Source organism: Vicugna pacos, chromosome 4, assembly GCF_048564905.1.
Source record: "Vicugna pacos chromosome 4, VicPac4, whole genome shotgun sequence".
NCBI lineage: Eukaryota > Metazoa > Chordata > Mammalia > Artiodactyla > Camelidae > Vicugna > Vicugna pacos.
Genome location: NC_132990.1, coordinates 57,007,022 through 57,025,954, shown reverse-complemented (window position 1 = coordinate 57,025,954; position 18,933 = coordinate 57,007,022). Strand labels below are relative to the sequence as shown.

The 18,933-nt window shown below is 42.0% G+C and overlaps 1 long non-coding RNA gene across 2 annotated transcripts in view; it reads left to right on the top strand.

Annotated features, from left to right (window-relative positions):
- Positions 1-2,585: 2,585 nt before the first annotated feature.
- LOC116280334 (uncharacterized) overlaps positions 2,586-18,933 on the top strand; it is a 190,489-nt gene continuing 174,141 nt past the window's right edge. The window contains exons 1-2 of one of the 2 annotated variants that reach the window (XR_004189677.2): positions 2,586-2,693; positions 5,219-5,296. This is a non-coding gene — a long non-coding RNA (uncharacterized lncRNA). Of the gene's footprint in view, positions 2,694-5,007; positions 5,297-18,933 lie in introns of those variants that run through there. The other variant, XR_012072156.1, reaches the window with a different exon arrangement.

Sequence of the window (18,933 nt, the reverse complement as noted above, 5' to 3'; positions counted from 1 at the left end):
AGTCTAGTTTCCTAAAGTCCTCTGTAACATATCTCATCCAGCTCATTCTTGTTGTCCCTTGAAGATGACATGCCATGTTCTCCCAGGGTCTCATCCCTTCCACTCTGACAAATGGCTTCTTCCCATTGGTTGGAATCAGTCAGAGCACAGTTATTTTTATTCCTTCCTCTACTTCTAGGACATGAAATTGTTAGGAAGGCAAGTGAAAAGCTCTGCCTTTATCTGAATGAAATATCCAGAATGTTATCCCCAACGTGTGTGCATTGCCAACTTTGTGGCTTTCCCCCATGTGGTTCAGCTCGGTTTCCATAAAAACATCACTTCTGTTCTTCCCTCCTTTCATCTTCCTCCAAGTGCTCACGGAGTCCTCTGAATCTATTGTTATCACAGCCTGCAGGGCTGCTCCGTCTCCTCTCAATGGGTCTTTTGTGCACGGCACACCCTCCTGTGACTGTGTTCCCATGGACCTGTTCCATGCCGCCAACTCTCCTGGTATCTGTGAGGCCTTGTTTGCCACCCTGTGCTATAATCTCAAGGTTACTATGTTCCGTGCCTGGTATCTGGACGTCTGCTGCCTACGTTTTGTTTCTGATGTCCTTCCCAATTGTGCTCTCATTGAGTCACTCGGCACCTCCCTCACTGTTGAAATTCTTCCCAGGCCTTCCTTAATGTCATCCGTGGAAATCCATTTCAGTTTTATCTAGGTGTTTTTTTTTTCCCCCTCCCTTCCCATCTGTTTTCCATTTACAGCCCTTTGGCCAGATGAGCTGCTCTCTGACTAAACACATTCTTTTCGGTCTTTGAAAAATGTGCTCCATTCTTAGTCAAATATCTGTCATTCCTGCATTTGAAGCTGCGGCCCTGAAATGAAGAATTTCTCCCGCTGTGTATACCTAGTCGTTCCATTTTCGTATCATATTTCTGTTCTCAACATTTGTGCCCTAAGTGTTTTATGTTTCAAATTTCCCAGCAACTTGAGGTGCTTCTGTGCTTCGTTTTGATGGCTTTTCATTTCCCTGTAACTTGGCAGTTGATAGTTTTGACCGGCCTCCCAGGCTCTGCCGAATGCTAGGTTCATACTCCATGAAGGCAACACCCCTTCCGGCATGACTTGAGTGTGTCAGTTCACCAACATTACCATATCCCCCGCAGGGATACGCAAGTCCCAGGGTATGGCTTTTCCTCCATAGCTTTCCCATTTCATGTGTCTTCCTCCCCTGTGGGAAGGAGTGTTAGCGGTGGTGTAGTGTGGGAGAAAGGGGGCTAGCTCTGCTACACATTACCGGTTAGCTAAGAGGACACATAACTAAAATAAATGAACTTCTCAGCCTCAGCTTCTTTGTCCTTCAAGTGGGGATATAATACTGACCTGACTAGGGTTATTATGATGATTTAATAAGATATTGTATACGAAGCCACTTTGTACACTAAAAGTAACAGAAGCATTGGTTTTAAGAATAATCAGTGGAAAACGTGGTTTTCCTTCAAACTGCAGAGCACATGCATCACGCGTGAGAAGTTGCTCAACATTCGCTCCAACCCCGTATTAACGCAAATATTGGGTGCCTCCTCGAAGCCAGGTTCTCTAAGGAGAAACAAAGGCAGGCCCGCAAAACTTGGTGGTACAGTTCTAGGCCAGGAAAAAATGACTTGGGGGGCAGGGGGCATGTCCTTTTCCCAGAGGATTAAACTGGGTGGTCTCACATACCTCTGTGCCATACCTTGCTCTTTGGATTTTAACAGCCTCCTGCACAAATGTCTCTGAGCATCCCAGGGTCATCCCAGTGATACACAAGAATCTGCTTATTTTCTAGAACCCCGGGCAGTTTGGACCTCTAGCTCACGCAGGATCCACCCTACACTAACTTCATCTGGGAACTTGCCACAGTACCCTCTTCTCCACCCTAACCATGATGGGATGGCACGGTTCTCTAGTTTGTAGGACAATCATAAGAACAACTAACCACGATAAACAGCAACAACAATTCTCATGTATTGATACCTACCATGCGTCCCATAGTCTGCTGGGCTCTTTGTATACATCAGTGTTTTTCAGCCATTTGAAAAAAATTATTGATCCCCTAGGGAGCCTTTTCAGACATGTTTTTCTTAATATTCCCTCCATGAAATTTTTTTTCCCCTCCATGAAATTTTAATACCACAGATACACTGTGTATTTGTTTAGGTTCTATATGTATGTTGGTATTATCTGTGCTTTATACGTAAAAAGAGTAAGTTTTTTCTACCCTCTCCCCTAAGAACCAAATATATATTTTTCGATAAGGGAAATACATATATGCATGTATATATTTTCCATATATATGCATTTTTTTCTCTTCTCAAAATCATTCTGCAAGTAGTTTCTAGATTGTTTGCTCAGTCCCTGAACTGTTGCACAACTATTGACCCCAGGGAGAGAAGCCTTGAGTTGGAGGTAACAGGAAACACTCCATCTGAGGAAAGGCTGCACTTTCCACCCAGAGCCCCGCCCCCAGGTCAGGCTGGCACAGACCCTCTCTTGATGCGGTCCTGCGGTCTCCCCCATGCACACTCGTTTCTTTGTGACCTCCTCCCCCAGGATCTTGACTAGGATGCTGGACGTTCCTCATGGGAAACCTGAGGAGGATGCTAAAAAATCAGCCACGGTTTACCTACTACCTGCTGCCAAGTTTCTTGAGGGCCCTGCTGTTGGGGTAAGGTTTTGTATAATTTTAATTAATTTATTATTTTTTTTTTAGAATTTATGTATATATAATTATATACAAATTTCTATGTAAATTCTAAAATTATAAATACATGTATAAAAAAAAACCCTGAGACTTCCAGTGCTGTCTTAGTTTTCTGTAGTGTCAAAGGGCTAGATTATGTGGAAATGAGGGAAGGAGTGGTGGACAGACGGGTGACAGAGAGAAGGAGAGAGAGGAAAGGAGAGGAGAGAAGACTGGAGGGCTGGGGGTGGGAGGAAGAGAAGGGGAGCAAGGGCCTTGGAATCAGACGACAAGCTTGTCACCTAGTGACCTTGAGAAAGTTACTTAAACACTCTAGGTCATTAGTAACACTTGTTTTTCAAGGTCAGTGTTCATATGTACAATATTTGGCATAGAAAAGAATGCTCTACTGTGTAAGCATTATTTCATATATACATATTGGTAATAAAAGGAATTAGAATCAAATAAATATGCCAGTCAAGTTTTCTTAGAAAAGGCTTATGCATTTGGGCACACCCACAAGACATCCTGTGACCTCAGGACAAAGGCTGATGGAAGAGGACCCTTTTGGAGTTTCTGAGGGATCCAATAATTAGCACTCCTTTTCCCCATTCCATTTTTGAACCAATGAGAAATAAGACAAAGGAGTCAGCAGGTGGAGGCCAATACATGGCCCTCATTACCCATCAGTGCTACTTCTGTCTTTGAGCAAGTGGAGGTCTTAACACCAAGCTCCAGAATTTGCCCAACTTGCACATCAGCCTCAGGCAACAACAGAGTATGGCAGGCTTTCCCATGGGAGAAAGATGCCCCCTGTGGGTAGCTTCTAGGAAACGGAACAGAGTCAGGAGCTAGGCCATGCATGATTTCTTTTTCTAAACTCACCAGCCAGGTAAGTCACTTCAGCCCCCACCCCGCCCCCGACCCAGGGGAAGGATGTGTAAAGAGGCAGAAGAGGCCAGCTGGGTTCTGCTAATGGGTGTCCCTCCACCTGGGCAGGATGACCCAAGAGGGGGTTGGGTATGAACATCCTGCCCTCCAGCCAGCTCTCAAAGTCAGCAATGGGTTGTGAGCAGAACTAGGAGAATTTGAGACTGTAGAACTGGTCCTGGGGTGGGAGGAAGGGACACTGTAGTTTAACAGCTCTCCTGAAAAAAAAGATAATATCGATTCATAAATTTTACTAATATAAATGGTCTGTAGCACACAATTTATAAATAATGATAAAATATACAGTACTTTTTATTTTAAATTCCATGTAGCTGATTGACTCTCACTGAATGCTTTCACTGAATTTTGCTGAACTCGTGTATCCATAGCCAAACCATGGTTGCAATTCAACCATGATTTGACACGTAAAGTAATTTCTACCATCCAGAAAACAATAGATATAAATAAATGAGCATAGAAAATAGTAAAATGTAGTAAGATTATTAAAAAGTGATGCGTTTTCACAGACGTAGAAAACAAACTGGTTACCCGGGGGAAGAATGGGGGAGGGATTGGTTAAGAGTTTGGGGTTAACAGATACACACTACTATATATAAAACACATAAACAACAAGGACCTACTGTATAGCACAGGGAACTATATTCAATATCTTAAAATGAGCTATAATGGAAAATAATCTGAAAAAAATGTGTATGTATAACCAAAATGCTTTGCTGTACACCCGAAACTAATGTTGTAAATTGACCACACTTCAATAAAAAATAAGAATTATAAAAATAAAGTGATGAGTTTTGAGTATTTATGGCCTTTGTTTTCAATGTAAGTTAATTTTAAGTTTATATAATTTAAATTTCAAGAATGATAGTGTTTAACAGTCCAACTTGTAGAAAGCCTAAAAATTTATCAATTGGCACACCACTGAGGAATATCCTACAGTTCCAATTATGTTTTTTTTTAACAGGTGTGGCATATTATTCTTTAATCCCCACTTAAGGAGATGTTTGGATGCCACTCAGGGAGTGAGGGGCTGGGCTGGCTGCAGCCGTCTCCAGGCAGGAAGAGCGGCATCCACCAGGGGGCAGTGTGGTTCCAGGTGGTCCCCTCCTAGGGAGCCAGACCTCAGCCTGTGGTTCTTGGAGGAGTAAAGGGCTGTGTCTAGGGGCAGAAGGCCGGGACTCAGGGCTCCTCTCTGGGTGTTGACCAAGGCAGTAATCAGGAAACCAAAAATCCTGAGATGTCACGAGAGGAGTGAGGGGAGAAGCCTCCTGCTCCCTGCACCCATCTTGCCACTGGGCAGCAAGGCCTAGTCCACACCCCACTCTGGTGGGGCAGAGCCTCACTTGGGACAGAGGGTGAACTTGGGCTCCAGAGTGTGAGTGGGGCAGAACTTAGCCACCCCCAGTGGGGCACAGGGCCTGAGGTTGAGAGGGCCATGGAGAAAAGACCAATTTTAGAAGCAAAGCAGAATTCTCTAGGCAGTTAAACAGTTTGGAGCCTTGGAGGACTCGAGCAGGATCACAGAAATCCAATTTCCAGATTGTGCTCTTTCCTACACACAGGGGCTGTGGCTGAGTTTTTAAGCAAGAGCAAGTTTCACAGCACAACACACCTCTCCTATCCACAGAGGCTCAGATATGGTAAGTACTTATGTTTGATTTACCCTCATTCCATTTTGTATGCTTACAGTCACTCTCTGGAAGGCCCATTTCAGGCTTACGTGCCTCTTTTAGGAGCTTGGAAGTGTAATGTCATGGTGACTGATTTTTTTCCTACCTAAGGTAATTCCAGCCACCATAACAGCAAAAGCAAACGTGGTACCTGGAAAAAAAATCACATTTTATTACCAATTTAGGCAGAAGTGTATGAACTAAAATTTTATAAACTATCCAAATCATTTACATAAAGTAAGTTTTTGTTTGTTTCTCTACACTCGTCTGCTGGGAGATTCAGTTTGCTTCCTTGTTTTGTTTATGAAGATCTAGCTTTGTATTGAAACTTGAAAGCCCAGGATTTCAAAAGAGTTGTGGTTGTCTCTTTTGCTTGCTTCAGGAATAAATTGCTCCCAGGCCGTAGGATGAAATTCACTTCATAACTGGTGTATGGGCCTTCGGTGCATAGATGAACAAATCTGAGACAATGTGTGACTTCATCTTACACTGAATTTTTAACAGTTTATGAACACAGTGCTGTATTAGAAATAATGGGAAAATAGCAAATTTTGGGTGATTAATGTCTATTATAAATTGGCATTGCAGGGGAAGGGGGGAACAAGAGAATGGTCAGTCCCACGTCTCAAGTGAATTCCTGTCCTGGGATGGGCTGCCAAGTGAGGGTCCTTGGCTTTGCGCAGGGAAGAATTCTAGAGCAAGACATGGTAAAGTGAAAGCAAAATGTATTTAGAGAGACACACACTCCACAGGTAGAATGTGGATCCATCGTCTCAGAAAGTGAGAGCCCTCCCTGGGTATGAGGTTGTTAGCTTTTATGGGCTGGATGATTTCATATGCTAAGAAAGTGGGAGGAATATTCTAACTATTTTGGGAAAGGGGCAGAAATTTCCAGGAATTGGGCCGCTGCCTACTTTTGGGGCTTTTATGGTCACCGCGCCTGTGGGTGTGCCATTTAGTGTGCTGATGTGTTACAGCGAGCGTCTCTGGAGGCGCTCAAGGTCTGTTGAAAGTTGAATCTTCTACCATCTTGGGCCCGGTCGGTTCTGTCCAGTCTTTTTTGTGGCCTGTTTGCCTCCACAGCTGTGTCATTCTTTAAACAGTCGTGCCCTGCCCTCTTCCCTCCTGTCTTTCGCTCAAGTTGTTAAACAATTTATTACAAAAAGTGTTGAAAATTTTTCATGTTTCATATAGAAGAATAAGAAAAAGATATCTGAAATTAATAAATAGGATCACAGTATATATACTGTTTTAGAACTTAAAGGTGTTTTTACAGTGCTTAATTTTAAACGTGTGCAGAAGCAGAGAGTAGAGTGTAGTGAACCCTCAAATTTTGTTAACTTGTTTCATCTATAGTCTTACACACCCATCAGCATAGCATTTTATCTCTAAATGTAGAGCTTAAAAAATATCACTCTCACTTTAAAAAAAATTATAAAAATTTCCATAGTATCTTTCAATAGCTGGTCATTGTTCAGATTCCCTCAGTTTTTGTGTGTGTGCCCTCCCATAGGTGTACGTGCTTGAACTTATAAAGGCAATATAATACATTGCAATTGGCTAATATATCTCATAAATTTCTTTTAATCTATAGGTTCTTTCATCTCTTTTTTCCCCACAATTTTTTTATTAAAGATAACACTTTTCTTTTGTGTAACATATCACAAACATTTCCCCCTCATTCTTCAAGACTTCATAATATTCTACTACGTGGATGTTCCATAGTTTATTTCCACAATCCTTTATTGTTGGATAATTGTTTCCAGTATCTTCCTAATACTCAATCTACTGCAATGAACACCCTAATACCTACATTTTTGGCAACTGGCTTGATTGTTTCTTCAAGAAAAATTGCTGATTGAAAGAATCAAACTCTCTCCTCGTGCTTTTTCAGTGGTTTACTTCTAAAGTAAAGGTATAAACCTACTTTGGAACTTGATTTAAATTTAAACTCACCAAAAATGGAAGTTTCCTGCAATAAATATTAAAATCATTTCTTATTGTACCAGTAAGGTTCAGGGTTTGGTAAGCAGTGTCTCTCATTACAGAAGGGGCAAGGAGAGGTTTATGGCGGGACGACTATACAGGTGTTCACAGTCCAAGAGCAGGTTAAACTGGAAGCTGCCGTTTGTCCTCAACAATCCACCCCTCTGGCTTGATGAGTCACTGTAGTTTGAACTGAAAATGGCATTGTCTTACATGATTGATGAAAACCCGTGAGCATATGTACAGACTGCCTTGGGAAATGCGTTCATTCCTTCTTTGATGGCTGTGCTCAAACTGCAAGATTGCAGGAAAGTAGTCTCTGGGAAGGAATGTGAGTAGTCGTTATTGCCACAGGCTAAGATTCGGTGACTTCCTTTGGAAGCTCTCAGGAATTCAGTGTGGGCTGGATGAATGAGAAGGGGATGGGGAGCCAGGGAGATAAAACACCATCTGCCATGAATTGAGAATTATGGAAGCTAGGTGATAGGTACCTGGTAATTCATTCTACTTTCCTCCCTAATTTGGGGGTTTGTATGAAAATTCATGGCCATAATCAAAATTTAGATAGTCTCTCTCAGAGCAGTGTGGCCAATCCATGGCCATGTGCCCCTGTGTGGCTCTTTGGGGCTCCAGATACAGCCCTTGAGGCAAGCATGAGTGAATATGATTTCATGATTAATTACTGTAATGGAGTGTTTCTAAAATAATAACAATCCTTGGAAAGATTTCAAATGACATTCCATGCAAGCATGTGCCACCATTCACTTACATTTCATGCAATAAACGAGTCATACAGGAATATTTCATAGGGGAAATTATTGTAGCCCCTTGCCAGTGACGCTGGAAGATTCTGCCTCACACCCTTTGTTAAGGAGACCGCTCTTAACTGCAGTCTTAAAAAGTAAAAAAGCAAAAAACTTCACAATCAGGAAATTCCACCTGCTGTCTAACCTGGTTTATAAAAGGTGCTGAAAACACTTGTGGTATACCAAATTGGGACTCATGAGGTAGTCCTGATTTCTTTTTCTTTTAAACTTTAGAAAGTCAGGGATTCCAGAGGACCTCATACACAGCCGCTCATCACTGAGAGTGACTGTAGAAAATTCGGTATCTGAAATTTTAATTGTAGAATGAATCCCATGTCCTGCTGGAATAAGTTTTGGACATAAAGAGTGCTTACATTAGTTATACAGGTATTTGCCCTATTGTTAACCCCAAACCTGGTGGGTGTAGAGCCGAGAGAGCCAAAAGCCAGAGATCAGGAGAAGGATGGGTTTATTGTTACTGGCAGCAAGTATGGAGAACACTGGGGATCTTTCCCAAAGTAGTGAACTCCCTGAACAGCAAAACTGGGCAAGTTTTAAGCTGAGGGTCCATGCCTATTCATGAAGGAGCTTGAGCTGAGGGGAATTCAGCGCAGAACTGGGGCAAAGGTCAAGAGAGTCCAGGCTATAGTTGATTGACATCAAGGGGGCCAGCGTCATCATTCCGTCCTCCACCTGGTGGGGGCCTGAGTTCCTGCAGGACTCGAAGACCAAGTCAGATTATGTACATCTCTCAGGCAGGAGCTCGGACTCTGTTTTATTGCAGAACTGTTGTTTCTTGACTCCTTTTCCTTTGTTTCTGCCTTCCCTTACTTTTCTTAAGATTTTTTTTTTAATTTTTAAGTTTATTTTATATTTATTTACTTAAAAAAAATTTTTTTAAAGATCATTGTCACTGAGACTTGTTCAAGGGTAAGCACTGTGGCCAGGCTTAGATCACAAAATAGCTTAGGTCAACATGGCTTCTCTTAGGTCAAGAAAGCCATTCCTGGTTCTCTTCTCCGGGGACCCCCTACCCTGTTTGCTTGTACCATTAGATGTCTCCTCATAGTAAGCTAAGGACTAGGTGCTGAAAATGCAAAGCCAGATCACTTCACCAGCCTCAGTGGTGATTCTCTGACATACAGAGAAGAGAAGAAATTTTGACCTATGAGTCAGAAACCGCTAGCAAGCAGCAGATGGCTGATTTTTTTTGTGCCCTCAGACCCTAACAATGAAACTAGAAAACTATAACCCTTAATGGGCGTAAATTAGGTCTTGGTTATAAAAGACTTCATTTCATAAAATAATATTTTATCCTTTCAAGGGATCCCTCATTTTACGCATAAGGAAACAAAGGATGAATGAGGCTTAGAAAGTCAAGGTTAGATTGAAATCATGGTCAGTTCTGATTTGATTACATAAAGTGGTAAAACCTAACATTCATGCCAGTGACTTCCTTCGTAAAATAAGAGAATATTTTCTATTTATTCTCTGAAAAAAACGCATTCTATTCTATCTGCTATCAACAACTGCTTCTTGCTCACTAATTCCAAAGTACACAGCATCATTTCCATTTAGAATGTTTCCAGAATTGAGGCGTGGTACAGTGGTGAACAGGAACCAGCTTGTATCTGCTCCGCCTGCACACCTCTTCCAGCTTCATATTCTGTAACCTCATGGGGGTGGCTTGAGATCAGACACAGTGAGAGTATTTACAACACAGAAATCGGCCAGCACTTCAGCCAGGGCTCACTGCTCTTTTAACTTGGAAATCCAGTTTGCCAGTGTACCACTTGTTATCCTATAGCTGCTTAGTAGCCAAGGCTTTAACGTTTATAGTTTCAGCCTATTTCCAGGTGACCCTGACAGCTCATCACATTCTGCCAAGGCACTGATCAAGTCCAGAGTCCTACATGTGGTCCTGCATGGTCTGGCCCTTGCCCGCTTCTTAAGCTTTGTCTTATGTTATCCTTTTCTTTGCTCACAGCTCTTCAGGCCCACAGACTTGCTTTCATTCCTTTGAAAACTCCTCACTGCTTCCCAAGACTTGGCCTTTAAACGATTTTCTCTGTGCCCCAGCCCACCTGCTCCTGGTTAACACTTGTCCTTCAGCTCAGAGCTGAATTTCCACATCCCTGACTCCAAGTCCAGGTCAGGTATCAGAGTTAAAGGCTTTCCTAGCCCTCTGAATCTCAGCTTTGTAAAACAGATGGCAGTCTGTGACTCTGACTGTCTATGCATGCTTGATTCAGGGCCACTTCACTGGGCAGGCACTCCCCTGGGGAGTGGAGCTGTGTCTGTTTTTCCTCCATGTGATTTCCATACTAACTAGGAGGCATAGGGTCCTTTAAAAATATGTATTTAGAAAATAGTTCAAAGATTTAGAAAAATATGGAGAATAATATAATAAACACCTGTGTCCTTATGCACCAGCTTTAACAAATCTGAGTGTTTTGCCAGCATTGTTTCACAGTTTTTTAAAGAACAAAAACATTGATATTCTAATTATAACCTTGGTGAATTCCTCTTCATCCCATAGCCCTTTTTTTCCCTCTCTGGAGAAAATCCTTATCATGAAGATGGTGTGCATCCTTCCTCTTTAAGAACAAGCCATAATTTGCATGGGAATGCCCATCTACATGCATATTTAGACAAGACAGCACTCATCTTTGCCAGCATATGTGGTGGCTGGAAGTGAGCGAATGCCCTTACTAATGAGAACTTATGAACGGCACGGTCCTTAGGAGAACTGATGACCTGTTTGGTGTTTGGTTCAACATTTCCCAATATGTTGTGTAAGTCAATCATTTCACACCATCTTTTAAAACTCTTTTAATTTGTTTAGTTGTCTAAGTGCTGACATGAGCTCGGTCTTCAGAGACTTGAAGCTTTGCTACTGTAAGATGGCAAAGAGGGAGTGTGGAGTAGTGGTGAAGAGCGTGAGCAGCGGGGTGAGGGCTCTCGGAACAGCGCGGTCAGAGCCGCGTGACCCCTGAGCAGCGTCGGGGGCCCCACTGGGAATGGGCCAGAAGTGCACATTCCCGGCTCCTACCCCGGCCCCATGAATCAGAAACTCAAGCCCTCCAGGTGACGCCGTGCACACTGATCTAGGGTAAGGAATTTAAGCCCTCTAGACCTCACTTTACATGTCTTTATTTTACAATAAAAATGATACTATGACACAACATTGTAAACTGACCATACTTCAATAAAAGAAATATGTACATGTATGACTGAAACATTATGCTGTACACCAGAAACTGACACAATGCTGTACACTGACTATACTTCTTTAAAAACTTAAGAATAATATCACAGGACCTTTGTGAGGATTAAATATTGGCTAACATTGATTGAGCGCTTCTGCCAGTGTCAGGCACTATTCTTAGCACTTCCCATATGTGATCTCATTTAATCCTTAAATTAACTTCACAAATAAAAAGAAATTAGAAAAGTACCTGGCACCGAGCAAGCACACAGTAATTGTCAGTATCATATTATTATTGTTACCTTTTTGAGCTGTAAAGATTAAATGAGATGATGTAATTGCTTAGCACAGCATCTGATCCATAGCACATGCTTAACAAGTATTAAATATTTGCATATAAAAGTATTTGTCTAATGAGTAAACATTAGTCACATGGGTCTTTATGGGAAAGGGGACCTAGTTTAAAAAGATAAGTGACAGGGACTCTCCCAATGGGGAAAAAAAAAAGACCATTATAGAAAAAATTTTATAGATCGCATTTCAACATTTCTTTTTCTGATTCGTCATAAGTCATGGAAGCCAAAGAAAGCTCTTTGAACTCATTGGGAGGGACAAGAAGGTAACTAACTACTCTGTAATTAAGCTAGTAATAGCCACCCTCTATCAAAAGCGACCAAAAGCCAGAGAATCACAGCCTGCAAGGACTTTTGAAGGAGCCAGGCTGCTCTCAGTGATGACAGCCTTGAAGTTCTGACCTACAACGATGTAGCTCAGAGAGGGAGTTGGCTCTGTCTCCTGGGGTCCAAGAAAAGTAAGGGGAAGGTCCAGGTGGATGGAGAGCAAGCAGTTCAAGGCTTGTCAGAAAAGTGTTAACTTGTATTTGAGCATTTATATTTGTTTTAAAATCTTACTGTGAATTGTGTCTTCTAAAATCAAGAAATCGCTAGTAATTGCTTTGCAGTTTTAGATAAAGAATTCCTGTCTTTTGGAAAAGGACCAGTGCATGGGAGAGTGTGCCCTGCTTGCTGTGACTGGGAAGCCAAGCGATGGAAGCCTTCCGTAGTTGCTCTCTCTTCCCCAGCTAAACTGACCTCTCCCACTCTGTGCGCCGCAAACATCATGGGCTTCTTTTCTCTTGGCACTTGGTGCGCAAAGAAGTGCTTGTCTTTTTCTTGGTCTAGACCAGGACTGTCCCCTATGCTAGCTACATTTGTGACTTTTAGTTTTCCTAAGTACAGCTGACCTTTGCACAGTAGGGGGTTAAGCTGCATATAGCTGACAGTCGGCCCTCCCTTTCCAGAGTTCCTCTTCATCTGCAGATTCAATCAACTGCAGACCGGGCAGTACTGTTACACTTACTACTGAAAAATATCCACCTATAAGTGGACCCGTGCAGTGCAAACCTGCGTTGTTCAAGGGTCAACTGCAGATGCTTTTAAAAAGTAAAGAGGAACAGGTAGGGTTAGCTTTAATAATGTATTTTATTGAAACCAATGTATCCGGAAAACTATCACTTTGCTATGTAATTAATACATAGATATTAATGAGACATTTTACAGTTTTAGTGGGGAGTGTACTAATTCTTTAAAATCCAGCGCTACACTTACAGCATATCACAGTTTGAATTAGCCACGTTGTCAGGGCTCCATAGCCACATGTGGTGAGGGGCTCCTGTGTTGGACAGCACAGGGCTAGAGTGTGAGCAACTGGAAGGCAGCAGCTAATCCATTTTTGTACCCACAGTGCTTTGTGCAGTGCCTGAAACATAAACGCTGTTCTGTAAGTAGATGTGGCAGGCAGAATTCTAAGATCACCTGCAATGATCCTTGCCTTCATATAATCCCTTCCTCTTTTGAGTGTGGGTGGACCATATGAATATATTGAGACATTGATCTATTGATCACGATATGTTATATGGCAAAAGAGACATTATCTTTGGTAGGCCTGCTCTAATCAGGTGAGTCCTTTAAGAGCAGAGAGTTTTCCTTGACTGGTAGCAAAGGAAGACATCAGAGAGAAACACTTCTGCTGGCCCAGAAGAAGGCATCCAGATATGTAGTGAACCGCCTGCCGATGGAAAGGAGCAGCCTCTCGAAGCTGAGACAGATCCCCAGCCAACAAACCTCAGTCCTACAGCCACAGAGAACTGAATCCTGCCAACAACTAATAAGTCTGTAAGAGGACTCTGAGCCCCAGATGAGAGCTGCAGCTGACACTTGGATTTCAGCCTGGGAGACCCTAAGCAAAGGACCCAGCCACACAGTGCCCTGATTTCACTAAATTTGTTGTAATTTATTACACAGCAATACAAAATGAATACAGTAAATAAATATCATAATTCAGCAATCATCATCCAGCTGGGGGCAATGTATCTAAACTTTAGGCATAGTTCCTAAGAGGAAATAGCGACATCTGAACATTAGACTTGAAAATCAAACCAGTATCATGATGGCAACATATTTATCTTAACCATGCCAGGGCATCAGGGCATCAGTGAAGTGGGGTGTTTGAGTTATTCTGTCTTTCCCAGTGCTGTTTGCATCAGAGGGAGGAGCTAAGTGAAAAGCCAAAACAAACAAACAAACAAACAAACCAAAAACCCAAAAACAAAGCCTCTGCAAATGTTTGATATACCCACCCTGTAAAGGAGTAATTATTGATTAAGCAGAGATAAATATGGAAAAAATGACAATAACAAGCAGAGCTCACATTTGTTGGGTTTGTCGTCTATACAAGGCACGTCACCCATTGTGTCACTGTATCTTCACCACAGCCCTCGCAGGCAGATACTGTTACTGATGTCATTTTATGGATGTGGAAACTAAGCTCAGCATAGAGATAGGAGATTTAGCTGCACAATCAGGCAAGAAAGGTGGTTAGGAAGGAAGAGGAAGAGGAGGTTTTCTTGGATGACGCACTCCCGGATACAGCCCTTTCCCTGGAATGTTAACAGGTTCTTATTACGCCCTTTTCTTCTAACAAGATGCGTTTCCCAAGTGGTCCTCGGCCTCTGCATTCGGTCTTTCTACTTTCTTCTTTGGAGAAATCATTGACTCCTGTGACTTCCAATAATATCTCCAGTCCTGACTCTGAAAGCTACCTCTTGAACCCTGCCCTTCTGAGCTCCAGCCCTCCAGTGTCCCTTCTGCCTGGATGTCTCACTAACCTCTCAAGCTCGGCTTGTTTAAAGTGGAGTTCATTGTTATGCCCCGAAAACCATCTCTCTTCTCCACAATCGCTGGCCAGGCCACTCAGCTCCAAACCCAAGACTGTTCAGCCCTTTCTCATCTCCGTTCCCTTTAGCCAGTCAACTGCTGAAAGTGTCCTTCCAGGTTATTTACTCAGCTGCTCCTTCTGCATTCTTCAACCTCCTGAGCCCTTTAGTCCACTGACCTTCTTTGCTTCCTTCCTTATCCAGCTTTGATTCCACGCTGCATCAGTTCAGCCGCTCTTACCAGAGCCCAGATCCTCATGCTGCTCTATTTTCATCATTCCTCTTTGACATACACGAACCCAACCATCTTCTTTCTCTTCAACTGGGAGGCTGAACAGTACTGAAAAAGTTGCACAGAGGGAAGATAAAAGTAAAATAGAACCCTTTGTTCCAGTTTTCATGGAGGCCCCAAGACCAAGGGTGCCAAATACTATCACATTGCAAAGCAAATTATTTGGCCCACCTATCCATGTCTTCTAAAGCGAGTGGATAAAGACGGGTTTTATGAGTTTCATCTTTCACTTACCTTGAGCTGTGAATTCTTCCTATCTGACACTTCCTCCCTCCCTACACCTTAGCCATGGGGGAGCTTCACGGGCATCTTTGATAGGTATCTTTTGAAGCTTGGGGGACACAGACAGGCATTAGATTCATGCCTAGGGAAAAAAGTCTTTAATGAGAGACTGACTGAAGTGAGCTGTGTCAGTACAGCCGAGGGCTGCATTTAGGAAATAACCACATTCTGACCTTTGCTAGGCCACAGCTGCATGCTTCCAGGGACCAAATGTGAAACCCGCAGTAGGAATGTGAGTCTGGGTTGTTTAAAAAGAAATTCTGACCCAAAGGGCTTCCTCTCAGCAAAAAAAAAGGTTTAGAAGTTCGGAGGGGGGGGATTATAGGTGGCTGGCTAGGAGGTAATGCCTGAGACAAAGGAATTCCAATTGGAAGGGTCCAGCAGGAGAGCATATGAGAAGGCCACAGATGCTTGAATGAGAGAAGAAATGTCAGCTTAAAACATCAGCGAGAACCAGAGGGAAGCCACACCTTGTGTCAGTCTAGAAAGGTTTCATTACCCTTACCTTCCTACTGTCTCTGCCCCCATCCTGGAAGACCCACTGGTGGCCAAGTGGTGGGAGATCGGAGTCGGGGTCAGGGGGAAGGTAGCACTAATGGGGAAAGAGAGATGAAATGTCATTCCCCACTGCAGACCCTTTGTTCTAAAGCATACCCCCGCTTGCAGTGAAGTCTGGAGTTTTGTTACAATAGTTTTGCCACGGTAGTTATAAACTGAAGCTGTGACGTGGAAATGAAGTGACCAAGAGGGCATTATAGTATCTGAGATGATCAGAGACTTAAAAGATCTTCCTAAATGTTTCATCTGAAGGCTGGGGAAGAGCTGACCCAAAAGAGAGGATTTGAATGGGCAAGTGGGGGCGAAAAATAGAACTGTCCTGTCTTTGCACCCTGTCAGTCCGTATTGCTCAGTGAGATCATTCAGTTACATCACTGAAATAAGCTCAATCCAGAGCTAGGTCTCAACCTTCAAGCCATGGCAATATAACAGCCTTCCTGGTGGACACACTCTGCTGTCCTCTGCAAAGCTTCCTTAAGCCTCTCCACCCTCCTTGGTCCTGGACTTCACACTGCCCCTTACCCTCAGATGATCTTGTCTCAGTCTTGGCAGAGAGAGTTCTTGAGAAGGGAGGAGGCTTGGAACTATGTATGTTACTCATTGTTAATTAACACATACCTTGTAAGCATGCAACGGGTGGTTCCGCTGTTTGACACGTGTATTCCCTTTGGCAGGTAGACTGTTTCTCCATCGTCTTATTTTCAGTGTTGGTTCACTTACCATCTCATTTTCATATAATGTAAAAATAAGCTTTTCACTCAGTTTGAAATTTGGAAACTTTTTCTGTTCAGACTAAAATCTATGAGCCGCTCTAGAGTCAAGTTTTAATTTATATGTACTGCATCCTGCAAAATGTGTCCAGGAGATTGCCACTTGTATGGTAAGTATTTTATAATATTTGAAACAGGGCATTTCATGCCTTTGCCATTACCCTCAGAGAGCTTTTCTAGTCCCAACTCTCATATTCCATCTAATTACAATTTCATTTTAAAAGCAGTTGGGAGCATATATACCCTGAGCATTTAAATATGTTACATTTAATGTATCTAATGAGTTTTTTATTCCAATATAACTAACAAAAATAATTGGAAAACTGGGTTGCTAATGGAAATATGCCTCTCTATACTAGTCATTTACACTATCTAAAGGAATTCTAAGTTCATTGTAGAAAATTTGAGAATCACAGGAAAGCATAAAGAATAAAATAAAAATTGGCTATAATCACACCACTATTTCTGTACCCATTCGTGAGATCTTCTAGTCTTTTCTGTTTTTCAAACTGGGTGTAATAATGCACATATATTTAAAATTCCTGCTGTTTTCCCACTGAACATTCTATCGAGGCCATCTTGTTTCCTGTGCTATTTAATACTCTCTAACAATCCAGTTCTGGTGACCAATTGTATCCCATCATACTATAATCTGCTATAATTTATCATATTGTAATACATATCATACATAATAATATAATCTGGTCCTACTATAATTCATTTAACAATTCTCAGCTTGCTTATTTCTAGAAATAGAAAAATCTAGCATATACTTGGCTTCTGCATGTATTTGGTTTTGATATTTTCATCCCAACATCAATAACCTTAACTTAAATTTTTGCCACATTGTAGACTTCATAGTGTGTAAAAAAATTACAGTCCAATTTCAAATTCAGCAAAAGATAGAAGGCCACCAAACTCCTTAGTTTTTTGAAATTGAGATCTCAGGGTCTCGCTTTTCCCCATTTCCTTTACTTTCTAATTCCTTATTATCTAGTATTTTCTTCTATTGAATTTTTTCTCTTTCCTCTGTCTCTCTTCAACATGAAGTTTGTTTTTGTTCGATTTTTCCTTCTAAATGCTCCTTGTATGGAAAAAAAAATCAGCCATAGTTACACATAAGGCTTGTGCCTGCTTATCATACATTTACCTGTGTATCAAGGGTGGAACCATCTAGTGAGAGATTTATGTATACCAAGCTCATCCCACTGATGAATCAGACAGTTTTTAAATTTACCCAAATGAGCAGTGGAGCTGTCATGTGGTCCAAAATGCTCTAATATAACTAACACATTCTCTTACTGAAGGTAGACCTTCAAATCAAACCATAAGCCGAAGTTTGCTTAATAAGAATGAAATCAGAGCAAGAAGGTTGGAATTAGACATTTAGAATGTTTGGTAGCCACAGGTTAAGACAGCATCATTATAATTAAGGTTAGATGTGGAGTTAGGGTTAGGCTAAGGGACAGAAATTGTGACTGAGAAATTCATCAAGGAAATGAATGCCATCTTGAAGTGCCCCTTGTGAGGGAGCCAGCTGGACTTGCTAAATCCCTCTGCCTTACTGTGCATGGTGTACCCTTCTAGTAGAAACGTGTGCATTCATAACCTGCTCCTTTCTTTACTGTCTCTCCTTCCTCCTGGTCATCTGTGACTCTTGCTTCCTTGGTCCTCCTCCTATTGTCTAATTGTTCTTTCTCTGTCTCCTTTCCATGCTGAGTCTTGGTTCTTGCATCTCTGGGATAACATGTTTATGCAAAGTCTGCCCTGGACCTTGGGGTAGACATTCATAGAGCCCCTGAGATCAGCACTCCTTTCTTTCCAGACACATAGTTGGATGACAAGTCCTGCCTTTCCTGTGGTTGGGTGGGCTGTGTGATGAAGTCTGGCCTTTGAATTGTGAGCAGGAGCATTGTCTGTCACTTCTGGGCTAGCATTTAATTGCCAGTTGGAGACCCTTCTTTCCTCCTGTCATAGAGAGCAGCAATGTTCCAGGTAGGTGTTTGTCCATCATTCTGAGTCCTAGAGTGAGACGACACTGAACAGAATTCTTAGTCAACTCTTGACTTAAAGAAAGGTGCAGAATGGGGGGAGGGTATAGCTCAGTGGCAGAGCACATGCTTAGCATGCCCAAGGTCCTGAGTTCAATAAACAAATGAAAAACCCTAATTACCCGCCCCCACTAAATAAAATAAATAAATAAAAGATACATTTAAAGAAAAAGAGTGATGAGAAATGAGTCTTTGAGGTAACATGTCACTGAGTTTTTGGGATTATTTGTTCTTCGGCATAATCTAGCTCTACCCTGACTGAAACAGCCTTCTTCCTCTTTTTTTTTTTTAACTCTTCACCTTATCCTCTGATGAGTTTATCCAAGACTATGGCTTTACCTTTATCCTCTAATCAAATGAATTCCAAATCCACTGAACTGAACTTAATTGACTATCTGAGTTCAGGTCCTAGTTTTCTAGTTATCTTGTGACACTTTCAG